Genomic DNA, 21,950 nt, shown 5'->3' on the forward strand with positions numbered 1-21,950 from the left:
ATTGAAGCGTTGTCTAAGAAAATGACTGGAAATAGAAAACTTTAATCCCAAGATTACTTTGCACTGGCAGATATATCCATAATATTAATACCCTTTTCCTTTAACACCTTGCTGCTTCTGCAAATAGTTATTTATACTAACTCAAATGAAGGCTACAAAGAATTTATGTCTTTATTGAACTTTATAAATTCCATACTTATTGGAAAAGAATGAGCTTCTAGAAAAAAAAGCTTGTATTTAATCCACAGCTGTGTTTTTTGGTGTTTCTGTCATTAACACACTGTGACCTTTCTGTGTCTGAGATTTCTCACAGAAACCCAAGCAAAATGGTGCTGTTTGTCCTCTGAGTTCCTTACCAAAAAGTTATCGATAGGATTAGATACTGTAAAATGAAAACCGTTGTGCATCCATAAGTGGGTCATATTTTACATTTTAGTGCCCTCGGCAACTCTCTTTTTTTTCAGTGACTCTTGAAGAGAAAGGTAGACAGCATCATAGACGAATGCGAGTTTCAGGATCACTTTGTATCGCTGTATTCTGTCATAATAAAAAACCTCTAGCAACTAGTTCTAAAGGCAGTGGAAAGGAGATGGCTGGCATGATCCACACCGGTGTGTGATTAAATAGATAAAATATTTGTCCTCGAGGCACCTGAGTGGCACAGTCAGTAAGTGTCCAGCTCTTGATTTTGGCTCACAGGTCATGATCTCAAGGTGAGGAGATCGAGCCCCACATCAGGCTCTGCCCTCAGCATGGACTCTGCTTAAGAGACTCTCTCTTCCTCTGCACCTTCCCCCTGCTCTCTCTCTCTCTCTCTCAAACAAATCTCTGAAAAAATTTTTTAATAATAAAAAAAATTTTTTAAAGCATGTCCTAATACTACTTTCTGAGGAAACACCAAAAGAAATAATATGGAATCCAAAAGGCATTTTCTCACAGTGTTAGTGTATACATCAGTCAACCATCACATGGCTTGGGAATTGTATAAATTTTCATGCATCAATTTTAGCAAGTTTATGAGTCTTAATGCTTTCAGCTGTTGAGCAAACTCATTCACGTGCGATTTAATGAGTTTATAAAAGTTTTAACAAAAGGTTCTTTAACACTAGTTGATACGGACTCACATGAACAATCATTTCCTGCGAATGCCTGTTAATTAGGCAAGTAGAACTCGACAAAGAAAACGGCTGTGTGATTTGGGCAAATCCTTCAACCACGCTGGTCCACATGCAGAGTGCATGGATTGCTTGATCTGCAGTGCCCTCCTAACCCCAAAGCTTTTGGACTGTTATTTCATGTATTTGTTTTCATAAATTAAATTCAATTTGATAGTACAATTGTACTGAATGAGAAAGTTAAAAAATGGTGTAATGGAAAGTTTTGAAAGTGTTTTCTTTTGAATTATTTCCATTCTTCCTGTCATATTTGCTCACTTAAATGTTTAACTAACCAGGCAAAAAATAAATCCATTTTCCTTTACCAATTAATTTATATATGACATATATTTTTACATTTCTTATTATATTTCTATTTACATCTCTCCATTCCATTGGAAAGTAAGTTCTTTGAGAACAAGAGCCATGCCTGTTTCTTTTTTGTTTTTTATTGTACTTAGCAAAGTGATTTACTCATGAGATGTGTTCATTAAATATTTTTAAATAAATTAATGCTATCTCAGAAAATCAGTTTAGTGAGAGCTCTGGCGTCTGCCTCTCGTTGCCACTGCCACAGTCCCTGAGGCTGTGGCTGTGGCATACTCTGAAATCCGGATAGGAGAGTTTCTCCACTCTTGCCTTTCTTACATTGCTCTACGCCATTTCAGAAATCATCTGCTCTTACTCTCTACCCTCTTGGCTTTGAGAATTGGTTTACCCTCCTTGTTTTGTTCATTTGGCTTTGGCAACCGTTCCCACACTGTTTACCTTGCGTACTGACCTTGGAAAACCCTAAGATTTGCCTCTGCTAATTGTCTCCGCCTCCTTTGGCTGCAAATTCCAAACCATTGCCCAGACCAGGCCTCTGAGACACCACCTGCCCCATCTTGTGGGAAGGAGATCATATTTGATTTCTTTGGATAACATCCATCTTATCAGGTTCATCCAAAGCTCGTATTTGTTTGTAATGGGCATTTAAAACCCAGACGGCGATACTGTTAAAAATTTCTAGCTGTGAAGATGAAGAGAACATTCTCTTGGTTCCAGGAACAAGCAGTAGAGGAAAGGATGCACTTCTTCATAGGATGTATGAAGAACATGCAAAAATAAATAAGAATTAAGGATGATAAAATATAACTAAATTATAGAACCTAGGAGTTAAAAAGAACTCCAGAGCTTTAAATAAATAAAAGATCTAATGAAAACCTTCACTCAACATAAATCTCCCTTATGAAATATTTCTGATACATGATCATTCAGACGGTTTTAATATTTCCAGAAATAAAAAGCTAAGTAAGCCAATATCTTAGCCATTCTACCTTTAATGGAAATCTGCATTCGGTAATTTCCACCGTGTTTGTCCTAGTGCAATCTTTTGAAAACCACACACACACGAAAATGTCTTTCAAGTGATAACTCTTTAAATATTATAAGATGACCGTGACAGCCTCCACTACCACCATCGCATTTGTGTGTGTGTGTGTGTGTGTGTGTGGTGTGTGTGCATAAGTTCATGTGTATAGCTAATTACAAGAGCTTTCTACCTATTAATACTGAGGCAAGTACTTTACAAATATTATCTCCTATCACAACTTATGAAGTTATTATTAATTTCACTGTGGGCTCATGTTTAACTTTTCAGGCGTGATTTCTACCATATACTAATAATGTGGCCTTTAAGCTTGAATTTTAAAATGAGAATGATGATACACGCCTGGTGTAGGTGTTGCAAGGCTTAAGTGAATCAGAGTTTGCTGTAAGAATTAAGTGAGGTAAAGGATTTTCAACAAACTGAAACTGTCATTAGTCCATCAGCTTTAACTGCTTTCAAGCCAGGCATCTTCAATCTAGTACTTGTACCACTACCTTAAAAATATTTATATAATTATAAAAAATAATACATATCCAGTATAAAAACTGAAACAAAAAGCAATATAACTAAGAGATAGCACGTAGTAGAAAGACAAAGATAGTATTTGGTGTATATCTGTTGTATTTTTTACTTTTATAGAATTTATTTGTTTATATAGATGAAGATCACCCAATTTATGTTCTGGGTTTTTAGCATTAATACACGGTGTCTCACCGTGTCCTTGGAAACTATCTCTTCATAAGTTTCATTTTGATGGAAGCATGATCAAGTGAATATAACATGACCCTAGTAACTGATCTCCTCATTTGGATGTTTACTTACTTTAAATAGTTCACTATTATAAGGAACTATGTAATGAACCTGTTTATTCATAAATTTTGCTCTGTTTTTAATTTTTATTAGAATAGAGCTCAGATATTTTTTTTAAAAGAAGTAATCTTGATAAACATATTTCAGTTAACCAAAATGCAAGGTTGCATACATACATATCTTACATTTTGGTTGAATCTGTGTGTGTGTGTGTGTGTGTATTAAACTTCATTGTGTTGCTTTTATTCCAAGTTGATTCAATGGGTCCAGTGTTTTAATATCTTTCTCACAGTTCTGCAAATTCTACACTCATGATGTGTCTGACTAAGTCTTCATTGAAATTAGTCATATGAACTTTGAGGTAAAAGCATCTAGGATAGACATTTTTGACATGTCACTGGAGACATGCCAGCTTGATATTAGTTTATTAACCAGAACTCTGGAAACATTGTTCAAATAGCTAAAAGTATTACTAACTATACTATCATGTCATCTACATGTCTCTGTATCATCAACAAGATGGAAAAATTCCTCCCAAAGTATACTATCACAAGGTAGATTTATCTTATAAGGGTTCAAACAGTTGTATGGAATTTGAAACCACATTTCAGATTTTAGAATTAAACTATTTTAAAATAGTTATTAGTGGGGTGCCTGGGTGGCTCAGTCAGTTAAACATCCAACTCTTGATCTCAGCTCAGGTCTTGATCTAAGGGTCATGAGTTCAAGTGTCTACTTTTTAAAAAATTGATAAAATAGCTATTAGTGGGCAATATGAATTAAAAACCATATTTATGTCATTTCTACTGCCTAGACATTTACCCATGCAACATTTAGAGAATACTTGTTAGGGACCTTGCCCTCTAACCCATGTATGTTTCTCAATAGAAAAATAATTGTAACATTACCTAGAGAATCAAGTTTATTATTGTAAAAATAAAAGTACAGGAAATTATTATTAGATAATTTGTTTCCTAAACATAAAAGCATGGGTGTTTGCATAGATGAATGAATGGATGGATGGAATATAATATCTAAAATGTTTACAACATTCTGGACAAGATGGCAGAGGAGCAGGAGACCTAGTTTTGTCTGGTCCCAAGAATTCAGCTAGATAACTAACAAATCATTCTGAACACCTGTGAACTGAACTGGAGAGCTAAGAAAAGAATTGCTGCAATTCTACAAATAGGAAAGTGACCACTTTCTGCAAGAATGATAAGACAGAAAAACTCACCTCAAAAATGAGAACAAGTGGCAGTACTGACTGCCAGGGACCTAATCACTGTGGATATAAGTAAGACGTCAGAACTAGAGTTCAGACTAATGATTGTAAAGATACTAGCTGGGCTTGAAAAAAGCATAGAAGACACTAGAGCATCCCTTTCTGGAGAAATAAAAGAACTAAAATCTAATCAAGTCGAAATCAAAAAGGCTATTAATGAGATGCAATAAAAAATGGAGACTCTAACTGCTACGATAAATGAGACAGAAGAGAGAATTAGTGATATAGAAGACAAAATGATGGAGATTAAAGAAGCTGAGAAAAAGAGGGATAAACAATTACTGGAACATGAGGGGAGAATTTGAGAGACAAGTGATACCATAAAGTGAAACAATATTAGAATCATTGGGATCTCAGAAGAAAGGGGGGGCAGAAGGTATATTGGAGCAAATTATAGCAGACAACTTCCCTAATCTGGGGAAGGAAACAGGCATTCAAATCCAGGAGGCACAGAGAACCGCCCTCAAATTCAATAAAAAAAGGTCAACACCTCAACTCATAATAGTGAAGCTTGTAAATCTGAGACAAAGAGAAAATCCTGAAAACAGCTAGGGACAAGAAGTCTGTAACCTACAAAGGTAGAAACATTAGACTGGCAGCAGACCAATCCACAGAGACCTGGCAAGCCAGAAAGTACTGGCACGATATATTCAGGGTACAGCCAAGAATACTTTATCTAGCAATGCTGTCATTCAAAATAGAAGGAGAGATAAAAAGCTTCAAGGACAAACAGAAACTAAAAGAATTTGTGATCATTAGATCAGCCCTGAAAGAAATATTAAAGGGGACGCTGTAAGTAGAGAGAGAGCCCAAAGTAACATAGACCAGAAAGGCACAGAAACAATATATAGAAACAGTGACTTTATAGGTAATACAATGGCACTAAATTCATATTTTTCAAAAGTTAGTCTGAATATAAATGGACTAAATGCCCCCAATCAAAAGACACAGGGTTATCAATTGCTAAAAAGGCAAGACCCATTGATATGCTGTCTACACAAGATTCTTTTTAGATCCAAAGGCACCTCCAGATTGAAAGTGAGGGGGTGGAAAACCATGTATCATGCTAATGGACATCAAAAGAAAGTTGGGGTAGCAATCCTTATATCAGACATTATATTTTAAACCAAAGACTGTAATAAGAGGTGAAAAAGGACACTATATCATAATTAAAGGGTCTATCCAACAAGATTTAATAATTGTAAATATTTACACCCCTAACATGGGAGCAGCCAATTATATAAACCAATTAATAACAAAATTAAAGAAACACATTTATAATAATACAATAATAGTATGGGACGTTAACACCCCACTCAATGAAATGGACAACTCATCTAAGCAGAAGATCAACAAGGAAACAAGGGCACTGAATGACATACTGCACCAGACAGACTTCACAGATACATTCAGAGCATTCCATCCTAAAGCAACAGAATATACATTCTTCTCGAACGCATATGGAACATTCTCCAAATTAGATCATATACTGGGTCACGAATCAGGTCTCAACCAGTAACAAAAGACTGAGATCATTCCCTGCATATTTACAGATCACAATGCTTTGGAACTGGAGCTCAATCACAAGAGGAAATTTGGAAATAACTCAAATACATGGAGGTTAAAGAGCATCCTACTAAAGAATGAACGGGTCAACCAGGATATTAAGGAAGAATTTTAAAAATTCATGAAACAATGAAAATGAAAACACAACTGTTCAAAACCTTTGGGATGCAAGAAAGTTGGTCCTAAGACAAAAGCAATATAAGACTTTCTCAAGAAACAAGAAAGGTCTCAACCTAACCTTACACCTAAAGGAGCTGGAGAAAGAACAGCAAATACAGCCCAAACCCAGCAGGAGAAGAGAATTGTAAAATATTAGAGCATAAATCAATGAAATAGAAACCAAAAGAACAGTGGAACAGATCAACAAAACTAGGGGCTGGTTCTTTGAAAGAATTAATAAGATTGATAAACCCCTGTCCAGATTTATCAAAAAGAAAAGAGAAAGGACCCAGATTAATAAAATCATGAATGAGAGGGGAGAGATCACACCAACACTGAAGAAATACAAACAATTATAAGAACACATTATGAGCAACTATATGCCAACAAAGAAATGGATGCATTCCTAGAGATGTATAAACTACCAAAACTGAAACAGGAAGAAATAGAAAACCTGAACAGACCCATAACCAGCAAGGAAATTGAAGCAGTAATCAAAAATCTCCCAACAAACAAGAGTTCAGGGCTGGATGGCTTCACAGGGGAATGCTACCAAACATTTAAAGAAGCATTAATACCTATTCTCCTGAAACTGTTTCAAAAAATAGAAATGGAAGGAAAACTTCCAAACTCATTTTATGAGGCCAGCATTGCCTTGATCCCAAAATCAGAAAAGGCCCCACCAAAAAGGAGAATGACATACCAATATCCTAATGAACATGGATGCAAAAATTCTCACCAAGATACTAGCCAATAGGATCCAACAGTACATTAAAAGGATTATTCACCACGACCAAGTGGGATTTATTCCTGGGCTGCAAGGGTGGTTCAACATCCACAAATCAATCAATGTGATACGCTACATTAATAAAAGAAAGGACAAGAACAAGATATGATCCTCTCAATAGATGCAGAAAAAGCACTTGACAAACCATAGTATCCTTTCTTAATTAAAACTTTTCACAGTGTAGAGATAGAAGGAAAACCTCAATATCATAAAAGCCATATATTAAAAGCCCAGAGTGAATCTCATTCTCAATGTGGAAAAACTGAGAGCTTTTCCCCTAAGGCCAGGAAAATGACAGGGATGTCCACTGTCACCACCGTTGTTCAACATAGTACTAGAAGTCCTAGCCTCAGCAATCAGACAACAAAAAGAAATAAAAGGCATCCTAATCAGCAAAGAAGAAGTCAAATTCTCAGTCTTCACAGATGACATAATACTCTATGTGGAAAACCCAAAGACTCCACCCTAAAATTACTAGAACTCATATAAGAATTTAACAAAACAGCAGGATATAAAATCAATGCACAGAAATCAGTTGCATTTCTATACACTAACCATGAAACAAAAGAAAGAGAAATTAAGGAATCAATCCTATTTACAATTGCACCAAAAACCATATGATACCTAGGAATAAACCTAACAAAACAGGCAAAGGATCTGTACTCAGAGAACTATAGAACACTCATGAAAGAAATTGGGGAAGACACAAAGAAATGGAAAAACATCCCATGTTCGTGGATTGGGAGAACAAATATTGTTAAAATGTCTATGCTACCTAGAGCAATCTTTACATTCAATGCAATCCCTATCAAAATGCCATCAACTCTTTTCACAGAGCTGGAACAAATAATCCTAAAATTTGTATGGAACCACAGAAGACCCTGAATAGCCAAAAGAATGTTGAAAAAGAAAACCAAAGCTGGTGGCATCACAATTCCGGACTTTAAGCTCCATTACAAACCTGTAATCATCAAGACAGTATGGTACTGGCACAAAAACAGACATATAAATCAGTGGAACAGAATAGAGAACCCAGAAATGGACCCTCAAGTCTATGGTCAACTAATCACTGAGAAATCAGGAAAGAATATCCAATGTAAAAAAGACAGTCTCTTCAACAAACGGAGTTGGGAAAATTGGACAGCCAGATATAGAAGAATGAAACTGGACCATTTTCTTACACCATACACAAAAATAGACTCAAAACGGATGAAAGACCTAAATGTGAGATAGGAATCCATCCAAATCCTAGAGGAGAACACAGGCAGCAACTTCTGTGACCTAGGTCACAGCAACTTCCTGCTAGACATGTCTCCAAAGGTAAGGGAAACAAAGGCAAAAATGAACTATTGCGACTTCATCAAGATAAAAAGCTATTGCACAGCAAAGGAAATAGTCGACAAAACCAAAAGACAATCAACAGAATAAGAGAAGATGTTTGGAAATGTCTTATCAGATAAAGGGCTAGTATCCAAAATCTATAAAGAACTTTTCAAACTCAACACCCAAAGAACAAATAGTCTAATAAAGAAATAGGCAGAAGACATGAACAGACATTTCTCCAAAGAAGACATAGAAATAGCCAACAGACACATGAAAAAATGCTTAACATCACTCGCCATCAGGGAAATACAAATCAAAACCACAAGGAGATACCACCCCACACCAGTCAGAATGGCTAAAATTAACAAATCAGGAAATGACAGATGTTAGCAAGGATGTGGAGAAAGGGGAACTCTCTTACACTGTTGGTGGGAATGCAAGCTGGTACGGGCACTCTGGAAAACAGTATGGAGGTTCCTCAAAAAGTTGAAAATAGAGCTACCCTACGACCCAGCAATGGCACTACTAGGTATTTACCCCAATGATACTAATGTAATGATCTGAACACCCCAATGTTCATAGCAGCAATATCCACAATAGCCAAACTATGGAAAGAGCCCAGATGTCCATTGACAGATGAATAGATAAAGAAGATGTGGTATATATACACGATGGAATATTACTCAGCCATCAAAAAAATGAAATCTTGCCATTTGCAAAGATGTAGATGGAACTGGAGGGTATTATGCTAAGTGAAATAAGTCAATCAGAAAAAGATAATTATCATATGATTTCACTCATATGTGGAATTTAAGAAACAAAACAGAGAATCCTAGGGGAAGGGAGGGAAAAATAAAACAAGATGAAATCAGAGAGGGAGACAAACCATAAGAGACTTTTCATCATGGGAAATAAACTGAGGATTGCTGGCAGGGGGATGGGGTAACTGGGTGGTAGACAGTAAGGAGGACACGAGATGTAATGGGCACTAGGTGTTATATAAGATGGATGAATCACTGAAATCTACCTCTGAAACTAAGAATATACTATATGTTAATTAATTGAATTTAAATTTTAAAAAAAGGAAACAACATTCCTGGCCCTTGGGGCACCTGGGTGGCTCAGTCAACTGAACGTCCATCTACTGGTTTCAGCTCAGGTCATGATCTCAGGGTCCTGGAATGGAGCCCCATGCCCAGGCTTCCCACTCAGTGGGGAATCTGTCTCCCTCTCTCTCTGCCCCTCCCCCTGCTTGCGCTCCCTTTCTCTCTAAAATAAATAATTAAATCTTATCGATCTCCCTGTTGTTACTTAGGAGAAGGAAGGGAAGAATGAAGGGGGGGTAAACAGAAGGGGGAATGAACCACGAGAGACTACAGACTCTAGGGAACAAACTGAGGGTTTCATGGGGGGGGTGGGGGGGATGGGCTAGCCCGGTGATGGGTATTAAGGACGGCACATATTGCGTGGAGCACTGGGTGTTATACGCAAACAATGAGTCATGGAACATTACATCAAAAACTAATGATGTACTGTATGGTGACTAACATAACATAATAAAAAATTAAAAAATAAAAAAAAATATTTACGAAAAAATGTTTACAACATCTTGAAGCTTTCATGGTCAATAGTACATTGTCCTACGTCCATTGAGCTTTACTTGTGGGTTGACAGGCAAGTCTTACCAAAGCACATGTTTGCTAAAAGAATCAGCTCTCATCTGTTAGTTCTAAATACTATATAATGGCAGCGTTGTTTTGTTCCCCTGCTTAATAACTGAAATGTTTCAACGGATAGATTGTATTCTGCAAATGTAATTCTTCACATAGTAAAAATAATTTCAAGTGAAATTAGATTTTAGATGTTAGTTTATCACTAAAATGTTGTTTATTCCCTTTCAAAAAACTGCCTTAAAAATGAGTTTTAAAAGAATTACTCATTTTTTCTTTTGATGGATATGATAAGCCTGACAAAATTAAAGGAGCCTTTCTTCAGTACCCAGAAGAGTCCATACAATGTGGTTCTGGGTTTCTATCATAACTTAAAGCGAAACTTATATAATATCTGGAGCCCATGATGTCCTGCAAATAATGAAGAAGGATGTTCCCAAATTCCTTGCGGCCAAAAACCACATAGGCGGCACCAAGCTTGATTTCCAAATGGAACTGTCATCTACAAAAGGAAAAGTGATGGCATTACTTCATCAATTTGAAGAGACGTGGGAGACTCTTCTGCTGGCAGCTCGTGCCATTGTTGCCACAATGACGTCAGTGTCATATCCTCCAGGAATCCTGGCCAGGGAGCTGTAAGGTTTGCTGCTGCTACAGGAGACCCTCCTACTGCTGGTGCTTCGCTCCCAGAAGCTTCATCAACCAGATCTGGGCAGCCATCCTGGAGTTGGTTCTTGCGGTGGTTCCTGCTCTCAGGGCCGACCACCAGCCTCTCACAGAGGTGGCTCATGTTAACCCGCCTACCGTTGCCCTGGACAACACAGACTCTCCTCTGTGCTCTGCGGGCATTGACATCCCATGCCATAATGAGGGAGCACACTCAGCAGGTCTGAGATGGCAGATGTGGGCCTGGGAAAGTTTTGAGCATGCGTGGTGCCACCCTATGAACTCCTGCTGGAGATCATGCCTCATCTCTCCTTGCATAGAGATCCTGCTTCCAAGAGATTGGAAAGGAAGAGCAGGCTGGTGCTGAAAAGACTGTGGCAAGGAGAAATTTCAAGGTGGATGGACTGCTCCAGCTCCTGAGCTCACTGCTGCTCAACCTGAGGTCACAGCCGGATCTGGAGTTATGCGGGGGTCCTCTGTCTCTATTTAGCGCTTGCCTGCTGAGGACTAGAGCACTTAGCGGACCACTGAGGTCTGCTCTACAGCTCCCCCTACTGTAAGGGTAGGGAACTGTATGGGCCTCTGTATGGGTAGGAACAACCAAGCACTGAGTGGTCTTAAGCTATTCTTCCACAGACTCTTAAGCAGAAAATGGAAATAAGGTTGACAAAAATTAAACAGTTTCAAAAAAAAATAACTAAAGGGGATCTTCCTCACTTTTGCAACATTTGAAAACATAGCCTCCTTACCCAGCATGTTACAGGAGCTCTGCAATTTTTCTGACCTCTATTTCTAACTTACTTGTCTTCATTTTAATTTTCTTTGTTTTTTTATCTAAAAGGTAAAGTTTCTTATTATTTGTCTCCAACATGGTATACCATGAAAAGTATATTAAAGGGGAGAGAAGTAATTTGCCTTGAATAATCAGTGTTAAAGATACTACCTCAATTTTTTAAGTATATTAAAATGAGAAAGTCGTTGACAACCACTGGACAACCATTGAGGCAATATTTACAGGCTCTGTTTGTATGCCCAAGAGACTGTAATGTCAGGCAAAACAAAGGCAGAATCTTTAGCTGTCATTTTCTTCCCCTGTGATGATGTCCTTGTTGTCCACAGCAGAGTAAATAAGCATTAATACCCGGTAAAGAAACTGTATATGAAGAAGAGAAGAAAAGTGAAGGTAAGACACCAACACTCATTGAGCTCCTATGTGCCAGCGTTTACAAAGTTGACATTGCTTTTAACTCTCACAAAAATTACAACGTAGTAGAATTAGAAGCTCAGAGGAGTGGAGCCATTTTCCCAAGGCCTCATGGGTAGTAAGTAAGTGGCACAGCCCAGCTCCAACTTCAGATTGCAAGTTGTCTCTCATTAACCATGCTGCCTCTCAGCCAGCAGATGGTCTTTCATGAAGAAAGTAAAAAAACTGTTGAGGAGATATTATGAAACATCTTAAGACATTTAAAAATATTTTTATTTTTGGGGTGCCTGGGTGGCACAGCGGTTGGGCGTCTGCCCTCGGCTCAGGGCGTGATCCCGGCGATCTGGGATCGAGCCCCACATCAGGCTCTTCTGCTATGAGCCTGCTTCTTCCTCTCCCACTCCCCCTGCTTGTGTTCCCTCTCTCGCTGGCTGTCTCTATCTCTGTCGAATAAATAAATAAAATAAATAATAAAATAAATAAAATAAATAATAAATAAATAAAATAAATAAAATCTTTAAAAAAATAAAAATATTTTTTAAAGATTTTATTTATTTATTCGATAATAAATAAATTTGCCTGCTGTGCCACCCAGGTGCCCCAAAAATAAAAATATTTTTAAAGAAGGCATAATTATTCCCATATCACTGTGATTAAAATAATATTAATCTCCGTGGTGGCGATGCTTTCAAGTTTGAAGTTGCCTCTCTCAGAACCCCTGATAGTATATAGAGCACATGACACTGAGTTTCTTTACACGACTGAACAGCTTCTTTTTAGAGTTATAGTACGTTATATATTAACAGAGGATCACAGGAGTGATCACAGGAGTATCAAGGTTTCTCTGCAGCCCTTCCCCACAGTCTGAGAAATTCTAGATCTTTATTTTCATAGCACAGGCTTAGGAGGAAAATATCAACTCCAAATGTCAGTGTAATTGAATCACAGCAATATCCAGCATTCTAATCAAACCAATCCCTCCTAAATCAGAACTAAGACAGCATCAAGGGTGAAAAACGCAGATGCTTTCGACACTCCTCTTCTTCATTGTAATCTTTCTCCTTGCATTGCTTTGCCTCTTCTTGTTTACTTAACAAATATTTATTGTGCATTTATTATGTCCCTGGCATTTTGCTGGGACCGTTCGCTAATTTCTGGTAAAAGAGACTAGTGAAAATTAAATATTAGTAATATTAGAAAAGAATGTATTATCTAATGCATTGATGAAATTCCACAGTCAGGCTGGAAAAAAAACCCTCCCTGGGAATAAAGAATAGAAAAATAAGTTCCTGAACAAAATCAAAAAATAATAATGATAGATAAATAGATAGATATTGATACTACGCCAAAAAGGGAAGTTAAGTTTAGGGCTTGTCCATTAAACATAGGAAGAACAGCATCAAAACGATATCTGCTATCTTTTAGCATCATTCTGGAACGTTTGGCTAATTTCAAGAAGATATAAAGCAGAAATAAGAGATGTTACTGTTAGAAAATACAAGACAAAATTATAATTTACGATAGACAGGACCTCACCACATAAGAGAATTAACACAAAAATGTTAGAATTAGTAAAATAAATAAAATGACCAAATGTAAGATCATTTTTTCAGCTGTTTATTTTGGAAGTTTACACCCACAAAAAAAGTCAGAAGAATAGTATAATGACCAGCTGCATTTTTTAAACCAAGATTCATCAATTGTTAAAATTTTTGCCACATTTTGCTTTTTCTCATTTTATCCATACATCTGAGTGTTTGTATATTTTTTCCCTCTCTTTCTTTTTTTTTTCTAAAGCATTTAAGAGAAAGCTACAAACATTGCAATACTTGGTTCCTAAAACTTCAGCATGTATACAAAAGTATTTTAAAAGTCAGTATCTTCTCATATATAATCAATAACTGGTTAGAGAATATAATGAAAAAGATATCATTTGCACTAAAACAGAAAAGTAATGGCCTTATTGAGAAATATGTTGGATCCAAATACCCAAATGAGGAACAAATTTAAAAATTTGTTGAGCTACATAAAAGTCAAACTATATTTCTGCATTGAAGACAACATATAATAAAATTTCCGTTTTTCTCAAATTCATTCATATGTACATATTACACAAATCCAATCAGAATTATATTGTAATATTTTTAAACCTTAACAAAATCTTTCTAAAGTTGTTCAGAAAAAAGATTAAGCAAGAATCAAAAATAGAGTTTTGAAAAGAAATCAGGAAAGAAGACTAATCCTACTTTCAGGCTTCCTAGTGAACCAGAGACCATAACTACTGGCATTAGAACAAAATTTGAGCCCCATTTTATCACCACAACTTGCTTGACCTTAGAGAAGTGATTAGCTTCTTAGAGTCCTGAGTACCTCATCTATAAAATAGACATGAAAACATCCGTCATGCAGGGTTATGTGAAGATTCCAAGCAGCCCACTTGAAGAACGCAATACAATGTCCAGGCCATGATAAAAAAGTCAATATATGTTTTAGAGGTATTTTTCTGCTCTTTTGAGATTATAATTTGTAATTGACCTGGATCCAAAATAAATTTCAGTTCTAAATAAAGTTTGGATATCACAAATATGTGTGTGTGTGTGTATAAAACAAAATTTAAAAACTAAAAAATAAGAAAAGAGAAGCAAACCATAAAAAAGGAAATATGAACTAAAATTTATCAAATCGCCAGGGTAGAAGCTTTTTACCTTTAGAAAGACATAAGAAATTATAAAATGTATGCTAAGAAAAAGATTTTGCAAGAAAACATATCCAAATATTAACAACAGTTGTCTTTGGGTGGTGGAACTATGAATAGTCTTTTCTTTTATATAACTTTTCTGCATTTTCCAAAGGTGACAAAGAAGCATATATTAATTTTATGATAAAAATATTTTTCAAAAAAATGAGAATAAAATAACAGCATTACACTGAGGTCAAGAGTGGCTGTTACAAGAAACTTTTTTTTTTTTTTAAGGCTTCAAGAGCAAAGAAGTACCAAACTCTTTCAAGGTGAGCAGAGTCAGAAAAGGCTTCACAGGAGAAAGTACCTCTAAGCTAATTCAAAGAATGAGTAAGAAATGGACAGATGGAAGAACAAGAGCCACCATACTGCATGGAAGGGTAAAGATAAAACATGGAACAGAGGCAGAAAGATACATTTGCTACATTAAGGGGATTTTACTTCCCTCTACAGGCAGAAAGGAGAAATATATTCATCACTGGGTACCTGGATGGATGGATGGATGGATGGATGGATGGATGGATGGATGGATGGATGGATGGATGGATGGTTGGATGGATGGTTGGATCGATGAGTGATTTGACTGAAAGTAAGGATTTTAAGCTGGTGAGAAATAGGATTAGAAGGCAGATTAGCTGTGGGAAACATTCACTAGTAGGGCAGGTGAAGAGACCATTAAGAGACTATTTTGCAGGTGAAAATGGTGAAGCCTGCTTTGTGAAAGAGTGAATCCAGCTAGGAGGTTAAGTCAGCTTATCTGCATATCATTTATTTTCTCTGTTCAGTACTTAAACAATGCTTGGCATAAGGGGAGAAAGAACGAGAAGGGGGATGTATAGAAAGGGAACTAGAAAGGAAAGGAGAAAAGATAGGCAAGTCAGGAAGCACAAAGGGTGGCAGAGAAAGAGAGAAGAGAGGAAATGAGAGGGAAGAAAAAATGGGCAAAAATAGAAACGGTAGGGAAAATACACAGGGCAAAAATACCCAGAAATATGAAAAAATGAGAAAAGATGAAGAGGTTTTCAGAGGTTTTCAGAAATCCATAACTAAACTAGCACATACTCATGAAAAGTAGAGCAGCAGGAATTGTTCATTTATGGTTATTTCTATTATTTGTGCTTAACTCCTATTAAGATTACTCCTGATGTTTCAGTTTCTTTTGCTTCTATGGAGCAGCACGTGGATTTCCCAAATACAATCAATGTACCATTGCTATTAGTGGGCTCATCTAAGCTCATGGCCATCTCCAGCCACAGCAACCTTGGGCAAGCTTCCAAGTTGTCCTCACTCCTGGTAGAGCAATAATCCATTCCCCACGCCAGACAAAATTTTTATTCTGCTATTTGAATTCTTACTTTAAAGAACACAAATTAAAAAATATATCGAATGACCTGGTCAGTACCAAGGAGCTAACATTGTTATTATTTGCTAAAGGCAATATAATTTGATCTGGTCCACTTCTGTTTACTTAACGATAGATCCTCATTCACAAGAGAACAGTTTTTGAAAAGATGATATTTTTATCTGTCTGACGCACCAGGGAAAGGAATATAGATCATCTTCTCAAATTTAAAAAAAAAAAAAAAAGCCTTATTTTCATGAGCTGGACTGACCACAGCATTTACTAATGTTGGCAAAGGTGCAGAGCTGAATGAGTAAAAATAAAACTGGTGTTGCCCCTCAGAGGTTATTTTTTTATGTACAGAGGATTCGAGGAGTGTTGTTTATTACAGGTAGGTAAGTATTTTTAAAGACTTGTTTTGACGGAAACTGTGTTTCTTCTAAGAAGAGAGGTTTATGGGGATATTGTAGAGGCCCAGACAATGCAAATAAGTAACGTTTATGTGCTGGAAAAAAGATAGGCATGAAGTAACGCATGACATACAAAGAAAACGTACAACTTTTGTCATGAAAATTGCACATGGACATCTAAGGAAGTCACTGTTTCTCTTACAGCATGACTTTCTCGTGCATCTAAAAGACAGTTCAATATCTCGTGTGCATGTGTTCTCTCGTTCAAGAAGACATTATACAGAGAATCCTACATTTACAGAAGGTATAAATTGCAGGATAATTATGCACAATCCAGAAGGACTTTTTAACATGTTTTTTAAAGAAGTAGCTCACTTAGTGAGTTTAAACATTTTTGATATCTACAACTGTAACCTACATGCAATCTATCAAAATCACATCTATTAGGTTAAGTGAGGTATATCTGTAAGTAGAATTTAAAGACTATAATCAGAAGTTGTTCCATAAAAGTAGGAAAATAAATAAAAATACTCTAAAACTTGCTCATTTTTTTAATTTCAGAAGATACCCTTGTACAGTATTTAAGAAAGGCAAGTATTAAATTTATAGACCGAATTCAAGGAAAATACCAATTTTTTTTCCTGCATAATTGAGATATTATTGGATTGTGAGCCAGATTACTGACCTTGGGCACAATGCACGTCAGCTTCCAAATCCGTCCTGAGAGATACTTTATGAGACGAGTATAAGGTTCCCGGCATGGAGCGCTTGAAAAAAAAAAAAAGTTTTTAAATATACCAGTAGTTCTCAAAGTGTAGATCCCAGACCAGCAGCATCTGGGAACTTAGAAATGCAAATCTTCAGTCTCCACCTGGACTTAATGTATCAGAAACTATGGGGTGAGGTCCAGCAATCTGTGGTTTAACAAGCTGTCCAGATGGTTCTCGTACACACTGAAGTTTGAGAACCACTGAAGTGAACTAATAGAGAAAGTCCTAAGATATGCCTGCATCTGGTTACTGCTTTATGCAGTTATTTGCAAATTCTCTTCTTTGGAATGCTGGGCATTTGTCCCAGGGCTCTGATGGGGAGTTGTGCGAAGAGAAGGAATGTGGGGAGAAAATTTGTTTGGGGAAATACAGTCGAAGGTGTCTGAGGTACTTCCAGGTGGAAATGTGTAATAGGGAGATGCAATTAAAAAGTCCTGGAGGGGCACCTGGGGGGCTCAGTCAGTTAAGGTTAAGCATCCGAGTCTTGATTTTGGCTCAGGTCATGATCTCAGGGTCGAGAGATGGAGCCCCGTGTCAGGCTCCATGCTCAATGGGGAGTCAGCTTGGGATTCTCTCTCTCCCTCTGCCCCTCCCCGCCTTCAAATAAACAAATAAATAAATAAAATCTTCTTTAAAAAAAGTAAAGAGAGCAGGACTAACAGGAAAGACACTGGAGAGAAGAAAAAGGAGAGGAGAGAGGAGGAAAAGAGGCAGGGAGAAAAGAGGAGGGAGATTATTCAGTCACATACAAAAATACCTGCAAAATATTATATGGTGATCAAAATGAAAATACAAATACAAATAATCGTAATTTTATATTAAATGAAAACGAAAATACAAATAATCATAATTTTATATTAAATGAAAATACAAATACAAATAATCATAATTTTATATTAAATGAAAATACAAATACAAATACAAATAATCATAATTTTATATTAAATGAAAAAAGTCCCAGATGACTATGTAAAACATTATCCTTTCTGAAAGCTAAAAATGACAAATAAAATATAGACATACACTTTTTAGAAATATAGTTAGATGGGACAGAATGATATAAAAAGCAAAACAAGGGAACAATGAACACAGGATTTTCAGTAGTGGTTATGTCAGGTAGGAAAATGGGGTGAAGGGATAGAGGAGGACAGAGCCAGACAGAAGTTACTGCCAAGGTCTCAACTTCTGTGTTAACTGTCTCACTGAATAAATGGGGAAGGGAGGGAGGAAGGGAGGGAGGAAGGAACTAAGTAAGTTAGTTAGTTGTGGACTAACAATGACCAAGGATTATGCGATTCAATTTTATGCTCCTGATATCTACTAAAAAGTTACAAAGATTCTAGCAGTGAAATCATAAAATATATACTTGAAAACTATCAGAATTAATCCAAAACATGAGAGTTCTTTATTTTAATTAGATTATTGAGACAATAGGGCCTTTCTTTACACATTACATTTTAAAGCTTTGTCTATGGTTCGTTTATATTTAACAAAAAAGGAAAAAGGTAACATTTTAGCTTTAGGCAAGATTGATACAAATAAAATGTGTCTTTAAGACTTGCCAGGCCACTGTTTGGGTACCACCTTGCTCTCCTTCTTTACCCTGTTCCTCTATTTCCAGGGCCCTCCTCTAAGGAGAGTCGGGGCAGAGAGGTAACTACTCTCAGTAACACTAAATACAATTTGTTGGTTCTAACCCCTGCCGTCAAACCTGGTTTAATCTGTGTCGAATTGCCTGCCGCTGCCTTCTGCTGCATAACAATGAGTAGCAACTATTCATATAGACTAATTAATCCTTGCTAACTACCTAGTGACTGGTTAACTTCTCCTAGAGTGATGGCAGAACCTAGTTGAAATGTACGGCTTCTTGAAAGACCTTTAAGGTGACGCATATTTGGAATTCGAACCTCTGTAGAATGCCGTGGGAGAAGATACTTCTGATCAGAGAGACTTCTCTTCAAAGCACTCTACCTTACTTACGTTCAAGATGGGACACGTGTATAATTTTCATTTATAAAGGTAATTTTTTGTATATGTATATGTAAGTCCTTGGTGGTGGCTGAGGCTGAACTGATTGATTCTAAAAGGCTGGACCCTGTTACTGCTAAGCCACTCACATTCTGTTAAATAATCACATGCCAAAGGAGCCAAGCACATTTTCCTGTATTTACCTCTTTCTCCCATTGAGACTTAACTGAAGGATTTACAAAGATCCTGTTTCTCAAGTGACATGGAAAAGGTGAGGTTGTACCAAATAAATGTCTTATCCAAATAGTCAAATTTAGATGAAACATTATTTTAAAATATAGATTGATGGGACTTAACATTTTCTTTTACCCAGTATCATGAAACTGGATACTGTGAGATTATATTTTATATATATAAATGTATATTATATTTTGTTATTATTGTATATATTGTATATAATTGTATATATTGTGTATAGAGAGAGTGTACATACATATATATTACATGCACATTACCTGATTATACATAAAAAAACATTTAATTATGTTTACTTTCAAAGAAATGCCATCTATAAAACAATGTTTACCTTCAAAGAAATGCCATCTATAAAACAATGCATCATTAAACTCTTAGCTATCTCGACTCAGATGTCTTTGGGTACTGAAACCATTTTTATCCCTTTCTCCATTACCCACGAGTGAGAATTTCTTCAGGGCACGTAACAATTTTTTTTCCCAGTCGCGTAAAGCAAAAACACTGAATAGAGTTAGTCCGAGACTTTGCCAAAGGAACTTTACCTACGCACTAAGATCCCATACACGCCTGAGAAAATTATGCACAACCTAAGAATATATTTATAATAGAAATCATTTAGTAAACGGAATCAAGACTTGAAGTGGGGTGGTCATGCATTGCCTCTATTAGAGAAAAAAGAAAGTGTGATCATTTATTCACAGGCACAGATTCAAGCCAGATATCTATAAAACGTTAATGGGAAGATTCAGAACCTCATAAAAAGCTATGGGAGAGCATCCTGCCCCACATCAAATCACCTTACACATCCGTTGCGTGTGGTGCACATGGTATGTCCGAGCAGGATGGAAATTATGCATATAAAAGGCTACCGAGATGTTAAATCACAGATATGCACTAGCCTGCATATTCACGACCCTTCAGACACCCTAATCTGAGCAATGTTTGTGAGAACACAATCAAATGTACTCTGTTACATTTGATAGAGCTTATTGTCAGTGCTTTCTTGTTAGCTGTCATTCGTAGGACAATGCAGATGAAATTGGCCGGGTGTTCAAGGAAATTGGGCCTTTCTCTAACACACTCCTCACAATCTTTTCAGCCTCAGCCCATTACCCAGTCACAACAGCACCCCACTTCTAGATACCAGAATCTGTGTGAGTTATGGAGGGCTGTATCACACTTTATCCCACAGCTCAAAACTTAGCGGGCTAAAACCACAAACCTTAATGATTTCGCTGGCTCTGTAGTTAGAAATCCAGCCTGGGCATAGCCGGCCGCCGTGGCTCAAGGTTTCTACATTGTTGCAATTAAGGTGTCAGCAGGGGTGGCATCTCAAGGCTGAAGGGGGGAAAATCCTTCAAGGTCACTCACGTGGCTGGTGAGTAGGCCTCATGTGTCTGCTAGCTGTTGGCCAGAAACATCAGTTCCCTGCTGTGCTGTCTTGTCCACAGGGCTCCTCACAACATGGCAGTTTGCTTCCCTCCGGGCAAGCGAGGGCTCCGAGGGAGAGAGAACGTGAGACAGCCAGCAAGATGGAAGTCGGTCTTTTTGGAACCTAATTTCAGAAGCGGCACCTCATCCCTGGTGCTGCATCCTGTTCTCTAGAAGTGAGTCACGATATCCTGCCCACACTCAAGGTGAGCGGGGGCGTGTTCCAGAAGGGCGTGAATTCCACAAGGTGGGGGTCCCAGACAGCTGTGTTACAGGCTGCCTACCACAGTGACCGTCTGTCCTGAAGGAACTCGTCACACGTTTCTAATAGCCTGGGAATTACACAAAGTTTCTGGATGGATGGCATTTGACTCTCATGTTTTATCTACATCTAGATTACAATTAAATCTGAGAACTCTATCTGTAGAGCAAAAAAAGTCTAAGTCTGAAAGGCAAGGGAAGATGTCCCTGAAGAAACTTTAACTTGTAAACAAAGACTTGAAGGAGAGTGCAGTGAGCCGTGCATGTGTGAAGGTCCAGATGCAGGAAGAACAGCTCGATGCAGAAGAGAGAAAAGAAAAGAAAGAATAATACTCAGAACCTCATCAGTTTCTCGGCTGCCATTTTGTCTTCCTTGTGTTCATCTTTTGTGCCTTTTGTGACTAGAATACATCTATTCACTTTGATATACTTAAAGGGCCCAAGATTTCATGAGTTTGTAACCCCAGTGATTTGAAGAAAAACAATAGGATGAAGGAGGAGATGAGTGGGAGAGAGAAGGGGGGGAAGGGGGAAGACCAGGTGGAGGAGGAGTGGCAACAGGGAGAAAGGAAATAACACAAGGATGCTTCAGTGAGCGCCTCCATCTTCGCTCCTCAGAGATACCATACAGGCATATATGGGAGTCTTCTCATGGAAAGGCGTAGAGTGAAAGTCATTGTGGGATTAATCAAATTTGAACCCAATTTATGGTCAATAATACAAAACCAAACTATTAAATAAGGCAGTTATTAGAAATCAGAATTGGGAACTCCTGGG

At 37.3% G+C, this 21,950-nt stretch overlaps 1 long non-coding RNA gene across 4 annotated transcripts in view; it reads right to left on the reverse strand.

Annotated features, from left to right (window-relative positions):
* Nucleotides 1-21,950, reverse strand: part of LOC123804054 (uncharacterized) — an 86,981-nt gene that overhangs the window by 41,345 nt on the left and 23,686 nt on the right. For 3 of the 4 annotated variants that reach the window (XR_015723204.1, XR_015723201.1, XR_015723202.1), the window contains exon 2: nucleotides 17,174-17,255. This is a non-coding gene — a long non-coding RNA (uncharacterized LOC123804054). Of the gene's footprint in view, nucleotides 1-17,173; nucleotides 17,256-17,359; nucleotides 17,477-21,950 lie in introns of those variants that run through there. The other variant, XR_015723203.1, reaches the window with a different exon arrangement.

The sequence above is a fragment of the Ursus americanus genome, chromosome 36 (genome assembly GCF_024610735.1).
Source record: "Ursus americanus isolate L20-20 chromosome 36, mUrsAme1.1.p, whole genome shotgun sequence".
NCBI classification, from domain to species: Eukaryota; Metazoa; Chordata; class Mammalia; order Carnivora; family Ursidae; genus Ursus; species Ursus americanus.